Here is a 13,033-nt window from a genome sequence, read left to right on the forward strand (position 1 = left end):
TGCGTGAGCACTGGACGTGCCAGAGTCACCCAACGCCTTCACTAAGAATGTATTTCCTGGTTTCTTCACTTCCCTAAACAGAAAAGTCACTGACAAAGCTAAATGTCTCATTAGTGTGGGTAACACCTTTCTGTAGAAAAATCAGGGTTACATAATAGAACAAGAAGGTGTTTAATCTGAATATAATCAAATGTTAACATCTAACTTCCAGATTACTGGAAATACAGGGAATGAAGGAGCAGGTACCCAGCCTCTGGAGAAAGCAGAATTCTAGAAAGCCGAAGATTAAATGGGGCAGCAGTTCATACCAACAGGTAAATGTCATGGTTAAGAGCAGGGAGAGGAATACTGTTCTAGATTAAAAGGGGAATTTAAAAAGTTTTTTGAGCAACCAAATGTAAGGTATGACCTCAATTGGAGTTTGGTTTGAATAAATCAGCTGTCAAAGACAATTTGGTGCAATTGTAGAAATTTGATTATAGAAATTTGATTAAATTTGAGTATTAGTGGGTCAGAGGAGAATTATTGCTAATTAAGTTTGGTGTAATAATGCTGCTACAGTCAAGTAAGAAGAAGTTCTTTAAAAAAAAAATCTTTTGGCTGCACTTCATGGCATATGGAATCTTAGTTCCCCAACCAGGGATTGAACCCATGTCCCCTGCATTGAAAGTATGGAGTCTTAACCACTGGGCTGCTGGGGAAGTCCCCCAAAGTCCTTATTTTTCAGAAGTACATTCTAGGTATCTGAAAGTGAAATTATACGTCTATAAAAAAAGAAAACTTTCCAACAAAAGAAAAGAAAAAGATGCAGCAAGCGCATTGAGTTGCTGTTTTCAGTCACCCAGTCGTGTCCGACTGTGACCCCATGGACTGCAGCATGGACCCCATAGACTGGCTTCCCTGTCCCTCACCATCTTCCAAGGCTTGCCCAAGTTCACTTCCATTGCGTCAGTGATGCCATCCAGCCATCTCATCTTCTGACGCCCTCTTCTTCTTCTGCCCTCAATCTTTCCCAGCATCAGGGACTTTTCCAATGATTCAGCTGTTCACATCATGTGACCAAAACATATGGAATGTTAATTGTTAAATCTAAGTAATGAGTAGATCGCATTATATTCTTCTCTGCACTTTTCTGATGTTTGAAAATTTCTCCAAAAGTTAAAAACATACTAGATTTCATATTTTGTTTAGTTTCCTAGCTTTCTGATGTGTTAGCCATATGAGCCTATACAAGTTGTTTAAATTCTCTGAGGCTCTGGTCCCTCATTAGAAAATTGGTGATAAAGAGAAATTCAAAGTTGCATGAAGATTTAATCATACGTGTGTAAAAATGCTCCGTAAATGGGCAAAGCTCACAAATTGTGCTCTTTCTTTTTTATGCACTTGGCTTTTTAAAGTCTTGAAATGAACTCCAGATTGCATAGGACTCAGCATCTCTCAAAGTGATGCAGGTTCTTGCATTAACCAGGGTTCTCTAGAGAAAGAGAACCAATAGGATATATTTATATATCTATAATTCATCGATTGATCAATCTACCTATCTAGTCCTCCTCTATCTATTTACCCATCCATCCATCCATCTATCTATCCTTCTACCTATCTATAGAGACCAAGAGAGACCAAAAGAGAAACAAATAGAGAGACAGAGGGAGAGAGATTTTACGGAATTGGCTGCTATGAAGGCCAGCAAGCTCACACCTGCAGGGCTAGCAGGCTAGCGACCTGAGGAGGAGATGGTCCTGCAGATGGAAGGCCATGACTTGCAGGATCCCCTCGTCTCTGCAAGACCTCAGGTTTTGTTCTGAAAAGGCCTTTGACTAGTTGGATGAGCCCCAACCACATTTTGGAGAGTCATTTATGCTATTCCATCTACTGATTTAAACATCAACCTTGTCTAAAAAATACGTCCACAGCAACATCTACAGTAATATTTGAGTAAATATCTGGGTACCGGGGCCTAACTAGGTTGACACATAAAATTAACCACTGCTATGTTTCAAAAACAATTGATTAAAGAGATAGCTAGTGTTTTGCTCTGTACAATTCTGTGCTGCTGCTGCTGCTAAATCACTTCAGTAGTGTCTGACTCTGTGCAACCCCATAGACGGCAGCCCACCAGGCTCCCCCGTCCCTGGGATTCTCCAGGCAAGAATACTGGAGTGGGTTGCCATTTCCTTCTCCAATGCATGAAAGTGAAAAGTGAAAGAGAAGTCGCTCAGTCGTGTCTGACTCTTAGCGACCCCATGGACTGCAGCCTACCAGGCTCCTCCATCCATGGGATTTTCCAGGCAAGAGTACTGGAGTGGGGTGCCATTGCCTTCTCCCAGCAGTTGCCTAAAATTGGCCTACTGTTGTATCATTCTGAGTCATTCAATGTCGTACCTTTCCAACTGGCAAGAAATATTTAGGGGTTAAAAAAATACACCTAAATTTAGTTGACATTTTTCCTGTAGCTTCCCTTGTGGCTCAGCTGGTAAAGAATCTGCCTGCAATGTGGGACACCTGGGTTCGATCCCTGGGTTGGAAAGATCCGCTGGAGAAGGGAAAGGCTACCTACTCCAGTATTCTGGCCTGGAGAATTCCATGGACTGTATAGTCGATGGGGTCGCAAAAAGTTGGACATGACTGAGCAACTTTCACTTTCACTTCCTGTAACTTCTTATCTAAAATTTATCCTTAAACAGAATATAGTAAATTCCTTGTTTTCCAGGATGAGAATGTAAGACCCATGAGAACAAGGGTCCTTCTGTCCCCACACTGTTGTAACCATGGTTACTGTAGCCTTGGTAACAAGGGCTGTGCCTGACAGAGGAAGTGCTCTCCACAGACTATATTGAAGGAATCCATGATGAGAGGACCAAGCAGGTATCAGAAGGGCAGTTAGTAAAGTGTGATCAGGATATTACATGGATAACTTCTAGGATCAAATTTGGCTGCAGTCCACATGCATAGAAGAAATTCCATTTCAGTTTAACCTGAAACATTTTACTGCTTGCCCAGACATTTGGAGACCAGGGTTACTAAAGTAGCAATTGTTAAGTAAAATATGAAGATCCTGTTCAAGTATGTTCTGCGTGGAATCTTTCACATGGATGGAATGACATGCCAATTATTTACATAATCTAATTATCTTCAGTGAGAATTCTCAGAGCCAGCCCTTGAACTTTCTAGTGGGCAACTGTAGAGGGTGTGGAGCTGACTTTCCCAAAATAGCTCCCTGTCATCTCAGGGCATAGAATTCCTGAAGGGCCACCATTTGGGGCATATTCCTTAAATCTTGAGAGGATTTAACTTTCTAGCATGCTCAATCAAGATGCAAATGCTTCACTAGGATAATATGTGAAAACTGTCAGGTTAGTCCTTCAGCCAGGGATCCACTCAGTCTATTAATTGACTCAGCAATTAGTAGATGTCTCATATTTTTTTCCTTAGTGACGATTTTCTCAGTTTTGACAATTCAGAAATATCCATAATCAATTCTGCCCTTGTAGCTGTTGAGTTGTGTTGTTCTTCTCTTAGTTGTGTCCGACTCTTTGTGACCCCATGGACTCTAGCCCACCAGGCTCCTCTGTCCATGGGAGTTGCCAGGCAAGAATACTGGAATGGGTTGCCACTTCCTTCTCCAGGGGATCTTCTTGAGCCAGGGATCAAACCCACGCCTCCTGTGTCTCCTGGGTTGGCAAGTTGATTCCTTACCATCTGAGCCACCAGGGAAGCCTCTTGTAACCGTAGAGGAATCAAATTCCATGGAAGCCACAGAGTTTGTGTTTAGTGTCTCTCTTTCCCCTTACACGATTAGTTAGATGCACATTAGAAATAGTCTAATTGTTTCCACCTTCATGAAGAGGAAGGGCAGTGTTCCGGGCTCTCGCTCAGGGAGGGGTCAGGCCTGTGGAATGCCGTCGGATGACTCTCCGCTGACGTGTCTGTGGTGGTTGCCAGGGTGTCGCCCATATGTTTATACACTTATATAAAAATGACCTAAGGGATGAAGAATGAGCAGCAGCACTTCAGCATTTGGAATCATTTCTATAAACCTATTAGATTTCTTTCATCAATCCTTCCAAAGTAAAAAACCATACATTGTACAGAAAACAAGACCAAGAAACGTTTCTATAAATTCACAGTTGTACTGTTGGCCTCTCATAGAATGTTATCATGTGAGCAGATATGACACTAGGAAGTATCATTTCAAATATAAGTGTCATTTTAAAAATAAATAAGCCCCAAACCTGTAGGAAAAATTTAATGTTTCCCAATTGGATATGAAGGTCTATTATTAATGTCTCCGTCTCATAATATTCATCATTTAAGTTACAACCTCAAGCTGATATACAAGTTGCATTTGACTACAGAAACTCCTCTTTGGCTCCCTTTCATGGACAAAACTTTACCATATTACACTAGTTTTCAAAATTACACAAGATATAAATGGTTTACCAGTCATATTCTCTGAGAAGAGAATTTCATGCTCTATTTCTATATTTTGGTAACAGAGACATTAGGAGTTGATAGAAAGAGCATCTTATCTCTGCTGCAACCAGCAGCAGCACAACGTCACGTTTTCTAGGATGGCCCCTGATCGCACAGCTCCTGGAATCATGATGAAAATTAAGTGGAACAAAGTGTCCAAGTTCTCAGCCAAAGGTCTGGCATATTTCACTCTCCACATCTCTGTTTCTCTTGCTTATCCTTAAGGGATCTGAAATTCGTATATGGAAGACCTGAAAATGCTTTTATAGACGGGGATCTCGCTGAAGCAGGCAAAATTCTGCTACTACAGGTCATGTACTTTTCATGTGTTTGTATTTTATATTAAATCTATCAAAACATTTTCTATGAAGAGACTGAAACCCTTTCCAAGAAGGCCAATCTCTTCCAAGAAAGTATCCCCCCAGTATTGTCACATTAATGTCACATATGTATGCATTGCTGCCCTTTTGTCAAGGTAAAGAACACATCACATGCAACAAGTTCAAAGGTGCATCTGCAAAGCAAATGTGTCTGTAATCAGTATGACCAACATTATTTGTAGGCAGAAACACAACCATCTTGTCCCCTACGCTGATACTCAGTTGTTTGGGGGAAATGATGACTTTTAGACATCTAATAAATCACTCGCAGAATTATGTATCCATAACGACAAGTCAGCACACTTCTCTTTAAAAATTTTAAACCATCTTCGAGTAGTAGGACAGACTTCCCTGTTAATTACTACTAATACTCACACAAAGCCACATGAATTGAAGGAAAATCTCCCACCTTTTGCAGCCTCCTCCTCCTTCCTTTTATACTAAATGTTTGCTGTGGCTCTGTTCTGATGGATGTATGTGTGTGTGCGCTCAGTCAGTTAGTCATGTCCAACTCTTTGTGACCCCATGGACTTGTAGCCCATGAGGCTCCTCTGTCCATGGAATTTTCTAGGCAAGAATACTGGAGCAGGTTGCCATTTCTTACTCCAGGGGATCTTCCTGACCCAAGGATTGAACCCTAGTCTCTTGCATCTCCTGCATTGGCAGGCAGATTCTTTATCATTGGTCCACTTGGGAAGTCCATCTGACGGATGTATAATCTCTTAAAAATGTATTCTGTGCTTTCTAACCGTTCATTTCATGGAATAAAGGTTTGAAACCTTACTGGATGACATGGTGTTACCTCTCGTTATAAAGATTCTGAGTTTTCAGCTTCCTTTCTCCACAAATGACCGCTGTCCCCTACTGACCAGCCCTCAACCCCTGCTTTCAGAATTCAGGCCCAACAGTGTCAAAACTGTACTTGTTGGTAGTCACCTGGGTAACTTCAAAATGTCCATCTTTTAGAATGCCCCCAAAATGGAAGGTCCCAATATGAGAGTCTCTTAAATAACAGATAAAAAAAAAAATTAGGCAAGATACCACCATCTCAATTTCTGTAAAATAAAACCCAGACACTAAAAAACGATAGACTGGCACCAAAACCAAATCATTCGTGTCAAAAGGAGAGAATACTGACTCTGGCCCCTTTAGAAGAGGTGCTGCTATGCGACATTCACAGTTGTCTTTCTTGGTTTGTCCTCTGTTATATTTTTCCTTTGACCTTATGCCTCTTCATCTTGTTTAAAGTCTGCTTGATCATAGTTCTCTGCACAACTGTATCCGTGTTTGCTGAAGACTTTGCAGAAGTTCACTGGGCGTGGGCACCAAGGACAAGTGAGTTGCTGAGTATCTCTCATTTATTCCCTCCGGCCAGGAGAACACAAATGCTTGGTAGCAAGTGTGCTCCAGGGAAGTCCAGGCAGTGCAGAAGGCCATGAGATGGCCATGTGTAGCTGTCCCGTGAAATCTCAAAGTGTAGGGCAGTAATAGGGATGAGTGACATGGTTGCTCTCCTGTCTCTCATCAGAAAGTCAAATGTAAATTGACTCAGAATTGGCAGTGAGCAGAAAGTGGGCTGGAGAAGCTGAGGGGGCTGCTGGAAATGAGGGGGACGGACATCCCCACAGTCCCTCAGCCCCCTCCTAGCTCCCACAAAAGGTGACTTGCATGAATGCAAAGGAAAGAAATGTACTTGGGGCTGCCCACCACTTATTGATACCCTGGAGCCAGCCAAGCTCCTTCCAGGCTACACTCAGTAAAGAAATACCCAAGGCTGGGTGTCATAGGATGTGCAATCCCACTGTGGACTGTGGATAAGAGTGAAGAGAAAATAATTTACTGAGCATCTTCTGTGATCCAGACCCAGTGCTCAATGCGTGGTGTTCACAATAATACTATGTGGAAATGCCAGCTCCAAAAGATGAGAAAGTTGAACCTTAGAGAGAGAGTAAGTAGCCTGCCCAATTTTGTAGCATTGATAAGAGTCAGCAGGAAGGGTCCCACCCAGATCTGTCTGATTATGAAGCCTTTACCACCTGTAATCTTGAGGAGCATGGCTGGGGTAACGGAAAAGGCAGAAGACCTCAAAGGCACAGAGTCTAGGTGGAGCTCCAGTTCCCTCACCCACCATCCCTCCATCCCCATCTCCTTTCTCCCTCCCCAGCAGGTCCAGTGTTGAATCAAGACCTCCAGCTGCCTGCCATGTCGCCTGGGCCTGACTTTCCTTCTCTATAAACAGGCGACTGGACAGTGGCACTGACCCAAGAGTAGGCCTGTCGGGGCGGCGCCCACACTCAGCCTGCTTTGCTCCGGACCCGCTGAGCACTTGGTTCTCTCTGCACACGGACCTGGTGTTTCCTGTCCTGATTTGACTTTACAGAGACCCTCCCATGGGTCACCAGTTGTGGTTCTGGTGATACTGTTCAATACAGTCTGAACTGGGTAGTCGTTTTTCTAGCTGTTGTTCTTAACAACGTATGGAATGTCTCTCTTCTTCAACAAGTGCCATTTCATTTCAGACCACTTTGAGAGCGAATGTGCTGGCAGCGGCTTATAGACACAGTGGTGCAGCCCCGTGATGGTGAGGCCTGTGGGGCTGTATCTCGGCTTTATGACTATTCCTGAACACACCTGTCCTTGTGCAAACTGTACTAGGAGGGGCCTCAGGCCAGAACACCCTGTGATGTCTAAGGTTATTAACAAGGCAGGGAAAGGAAGTTAATTCCACCAACTCCCCACCAGGCCTGTGGGGCTAAAAACTCCAGGGATCCACCCACTGCAAGAAGTACAATTGGTACTAAAGTACTGCTTCCCTATAAGAAAAGTTTCTGATCTAAGACCAGGGCATAGAACAGCATAAGTGCTCTTTTGCTTTTCAGTTTCCTGATATTTGATTTTATTTGATTTTTTCACCCTTGATTTTGTTTTGAAAGTTAAAGAAGTTACTCTTTTAATGCTACTCAGCCATAAAAAAGAACAAAATAATGCCATTTACAGCAACATGGATACAATTAGAGAAGATCAAACTAAGTGAAGTAAGTTAGAAAGTGAAAGACAAATACCACATGATATCACTTATGTATGGAATCTAAAATTTGTGTCAACAAATGAACTTATCCATGGAACAGAAAGAGACTCACAGACATAGAGAACAGACTGGTGGTGGCCAAGTGGGGAAGGGAGGGTGGGGGAGGGATGGATTGGGAGTTTGGGATTAGCAGATGCAAACTATTACATACAGGATGGATGAACAACAAGGTCCTATTGTGTAGCACAGGGAACTGTATTCAGTATCTAAGATAAATCATAATGGAAAAAGAATATGAAAAAGAATATATATATATGTAAAAATGAATCATTTTGCTATACAGCAGAAATTAAGACAACATTGTATATCATTTATATTTCAATTTTAAAAAATTTACTAGAACCACGCACAGAAAAAAAGAAAAAAAAATTACTTCTTTATTTTCAGCAGTTCAACGTGTCTCAGGGCAACCTTGCTCCTGATGGTGAAGATGTTTAAGAGAATGGGGACGTTCTCGGTCCTGCCGGAGAGTCTCAAATCTCTGGCAGCTCATTTTTCCTGCCAGAGATTGGATGACCATTTCATCAAGGCACCTTAGAGTAGGTGCAATTCCACAGACTCTAAGGTACCTCTGCCTGAAGCGTAATCATTCAGACAACCGATATTCACTAAGCCCTTGTTCTGCACAGGCCCCAGTATTCAACACTGTGGAGGATGCAAAAAGCCAGGGTCAAGATCCCTTTCTAAATAAGCTTAGGGATTTCACTGGTTATTGAGTGGCTAAGACTCTGTGCTCCCAATGCAGGGGGCCCAGGTTCGATCCCTGGTCAGAGCATCAGATCCCACACGAAGCAACTAAGATGCAGCATGGCCAAATTAATTAATTTATATATACATATACATATATATATATATATATATAAAAGAAGCTTAACTTCTTTCGGGGAGAGGAAGTAAACAAAACAAAAGCCTTCATAGGGCATATGTGTGCTTAGTCACTCAGTCCTGTCCAACTCTTTGAGACCCCCATGGACTGCAGCCCACCACGCTCCTCTGTCCATGGGGATTCTCCAGGCAAGAATGTTGGAGTCGGTTGCCATGCCCTCCTCCAGGGGATCTTCCCAACCCAAGGATCAAACCCAGGTCTCCCACATTGCAGGTGGATTCTTTACTAACTGAGCCACCAGGGAAGCCCAAGAATACTGGAGTGTATCCTATCCCTTCTCCAGGGGATCTTCCTGACCCAGGAATTGAATTGGGGTCTCCTGCATTGCAGGAGGATTCTTTACCAGCTGAGCCATCAAGGAAGCCCCTTCATAGGACATATATCATATAATTAACTCCTAGAGAGAAAAGTGGTTAGAAGTTCAGAAGAGAGATGGACCCCTGACAAATTTCATTCACTAGATCACAAATTCATTCAGTCACTCTGCCAACGAGGATTTATGGACTTGTGTTTAGGCGCTGAGGGAATTTCAAGATGAATAAGAAAAGGCCCTTCCCACTGGACTTGCAGTGAAGTAGGCAAGCTGAGTCATGTTCCCAAATAACTATAATTCAAATGAGAAGGTATTATAGTAAGTGCCACAGGAGACGTAGAGATAAACGTGTTGGAATTTCAGATCGCAAGGGGACGGGAGCTTGGAGCCAGTCCAGGGAGCCTCACAAAGCAGATACTCAGGCTGAGCCCTGCAGCAGGGGAGGGTCTGCCCACGTGCAGGTGGTTACAATCACTTCCGGCAGTGGTGCCCAGATAGCATCATCTTACGTTGGCCATTGGTATTTGGAACATATTTTGTATGGGAACGATATTCTGTCTGGTTTCCTCGGCCTGTCCTCAAAGCTCATTTAATTCACAGTGTACGTGAGGAATATTGTCAACATATTCTTTCAACTACACATAAATACTATGTCAGGATTCCTATGGGAAAATTCCAGCTATGCAAATATCTGAAGCCAGGCACACACTTCCTGCTCTCCCACTGTGGGGTCCCCTTTCAACATCGCCCCCAGACCCCTCAGGCCTCCAGCCGACAAAGGAAGACCACAAAGGTGTCTGGGAACAGGGAGGTTTGCAAGGAAGTTTCCTAGTCATGGGGCCTGGAGCTTACATAACTCCCAATGTTTCTGTTTAAGAAAAATAACTTAGAAATCACTGACTTTTGCCAATTTTATGAAAACATAAGTCTGTGTGGACATTTCAAAAGGGCCCCTCCCGGGACCTGGGGAGTCCTGGCAATGAGAGCCCATGAATTCAAAGCTTCATTAACTTTCTGCAAAATTGAACCCTGAGATTTGAAAAGCTTAGAGGTGAGGACTCTGTTTACTCTCTATGCATCACCGAATTGTGGTGAAGTGCTCTGTACTGGGGGGAAAGGGACCGAGGTTCCAGCAGCCACCCCCCTTGCTGGCCATGAAGTAGAGGGCAAAGGTGGTGAGGGAAGGAAGGTTGGGGGAGGCCTGGGGTCATGCATCAGAGCATGGGTGTGGGAGCCAGACCTACCAGGGCTGGTATTCCAGGGTGTTCTAGAGTCAACCCTGGCAAGTGGCTCTACCTTTTTGATCCTGAGGTTGCTCATTTGTAAAATGGGGGAATTGTCATTGTCATGTGTAATGGTGCCAACTTCAGAGGAAGGTTTCAGTGAAACGTTTAAAGTACCTAGCTCAGGTGGTCCAGCAGCTAGGACTCGGCGCTTTCTATCAGCCTTACTAGGGCTGATAGTAAGGGTTCAATACCTGGTCGGGAAACTAAGATACCAGAAGCCACGTGGCATAGCCAAAAAAAAAAGTATTAAAAATAAATGAAATACCTAATCAATGCCTGGCTCTCCACAAGTGTTTAACCACATGGAGGGACAAGTGGTCTGGAAATTATGATGCTATCTATTTCAAATAACTTTGCAAAAACCCACTTTCCTGCCGGTAGCTTGAGTTCACTTGCTTCTACCCTGGAATGAAGAAGGGACTGCAAGAGATGTGGCCAGACCTGGCTGGACTCCAGAACCTCCTGGAGACGAGGGACACACTCACGAGTCCTTTGTGAATGGTAAGACCAGGACACCTGGCAATCTGTGTTGATCGGAGCCTGGCTGTCAGAGGTGCTCCCCAGATGTCCCAGCCGATGGCCGATTACAGTGCTTCCAAAGTGAAGGAAAGCCAGACAGCTGAGAGGGACTGGAGAAGCAGGCTGGGTGAGGGGGCTGAAACACAGGCGCTAAGGTATTTTTATTTAAAACTGGTCAGGTAGAGCCCTCACCTTTTACAGACAACACTGAAACATTTAGAGATGGAGTGATAGGTCCTCTGCGACTTGCTTCCCCGGGGGGGAAATAGTTGAGGGTGCAGATAAATGGGCCATGTCTCTTCTTTTGTATAGGTCTGACATGTGTCATAGTAAAAAGATTAGAAGTGACCAGATAAATAAAATCACTTATGCTATAACTGGGCAAACGTCCGCATGTGTCCTGCACTGTACCCTCCCCTCTCCCCCGTCCTGCCAGCGAGGTTCACCTGATTAATATCCTCCTGCGTGTCTTGTCCAGCCTAGCCTCTGTGTCCCCGGAATGGAACAGGCTCTTCCCCACTGTGGGGGGTGGGGGCTGGGTTTGTGTGAGAGGCATTGTGGTGGAGGTGGGTGGTCCCCACTGGGTGCTGCGAGTCTGCTGTCTTCATTTTCCTCCTCGCCTGACCCAGCCTCGAGTTCAGGACCCCTGTGTGCTCTGCTTCCTGGGCCCAACACCTGCTCGGCCAGCGCCCTCCGTGAGATCTCCAGGAACCACGCATGTCGACCATCCTGACTTCTCTCTTGTATTTGGAACCTGGTGCTTGAGCTCAACCCAGTTTCATTCCTGCGGCTTCTTTCCCCATTTTTCTCTCAGTTTGGGCCCCTCACCCTGTCTCTGTGATCAGCTGGTGCTCTCAACTCAGAGTGACAACAAAAGATGGAATAATTGCCTTTATTCAACCCAATAGAATGTACATTTCATTTCCCAGGATTTTTATTAAGGAATTTTAAATTGACTATTTATGTTGCTTTAGATGGATCAATTTCAGCCACCCTAATGAAATCACTATAGCAAACCTCTGAAGCATTAGAATACATGCCATCTACTCATTTCCTACTACTGCTGATACAAGTTGCCACATGAATGGCTTCAAAAACATGCATTTCTTCTCTCACAGTTCTGGAGGCCAGAAGCCTGAGGTGGGTCTTCCTGAGTCAGAATTGAGGTAGCAGCAGGGGCGTGCTGGTCCAGAGGCTCTGGGGGAATCTGTTTCCTGACCTGCCCAGCTCTTAGGGCCTCCTGCGCTTGCTGGCTCTTGGCCCCTTCCTCCATGGTCAAAGCTGGCAGGGCAGCACCTTATCTGACTCTGACCCTTTTACCTTCCTCTTCCCCTCCAAATGACTCCTGGGCTTACATTGGGCCCAGCTGCAAAATCCAGAATACCCTCTTTAAGGCCAGCTGATTAGTCATCTTAGTTCCACCTGTAACATTCATTCTCCCCTTGCCTCAAAACCCAACATAGACACAGCTTCCAAGGATTACTGTGTGGAAGTCTTTGGAGGGAGGGTGCTTTATTCGGCCTACCACACACTACTGTTGTTATTTAGTTGCTAAGTTGTGTCCGACTTTTTGAAATCCCATGGACTAGAGCCCACCAGGCTTCTCTGTCCATGGGATTTCCCAGGCAAGAATACTGGAGCCTGTTGCTATTTCCTTCTCCAGGGGATCTTGCTGATCCAGGAATCGAACTCGTCTCCCGTGCTGCAGGCTGGAAGCCCAATAAAAACTGTACAGATGACCAAGGTACTGTTCAGTTACATTTGTCCAAACAAACCAGTGATTGGATTTTCCTGGTGGTCCAGTGATTAAGAATCTGCCTTCCAATGTAGGGGACATGGGTTCAATCCCTGGTCCAGGAACATCCTAGGTACCTCGAGGCAACAAAGCCAATGTACCACAGCTACTGAGTCTACACACCCTAGAGCCCCATGCTCTACAAAAAGAGGAGCTACCTGCAATAAGGAGTAGCCCCTGCTCACCGAAACTAGAGAGAATGCAAATACAGCGACGAAGACCCAAAACAGCCAAAAACAAGTACATAAATATATACTTTATATACATATATATATAAATGGTGATTGAATGTC

Source organism: Cervus elaphus, chromosome 27 (genome assembly GCF_910594005.1).
Source record: "Cervus elaphus chromosome 27, mCerEla1.1, whole genome shotgun sequence".
In the NCBI taxonomy this organism is placed as follows: domain Eukaryota; kingdom Metazoa; phylum Chordata; class Mammalia; order Artiodactyla; family Cervidae; genus Cervus; species Cervus elaphus.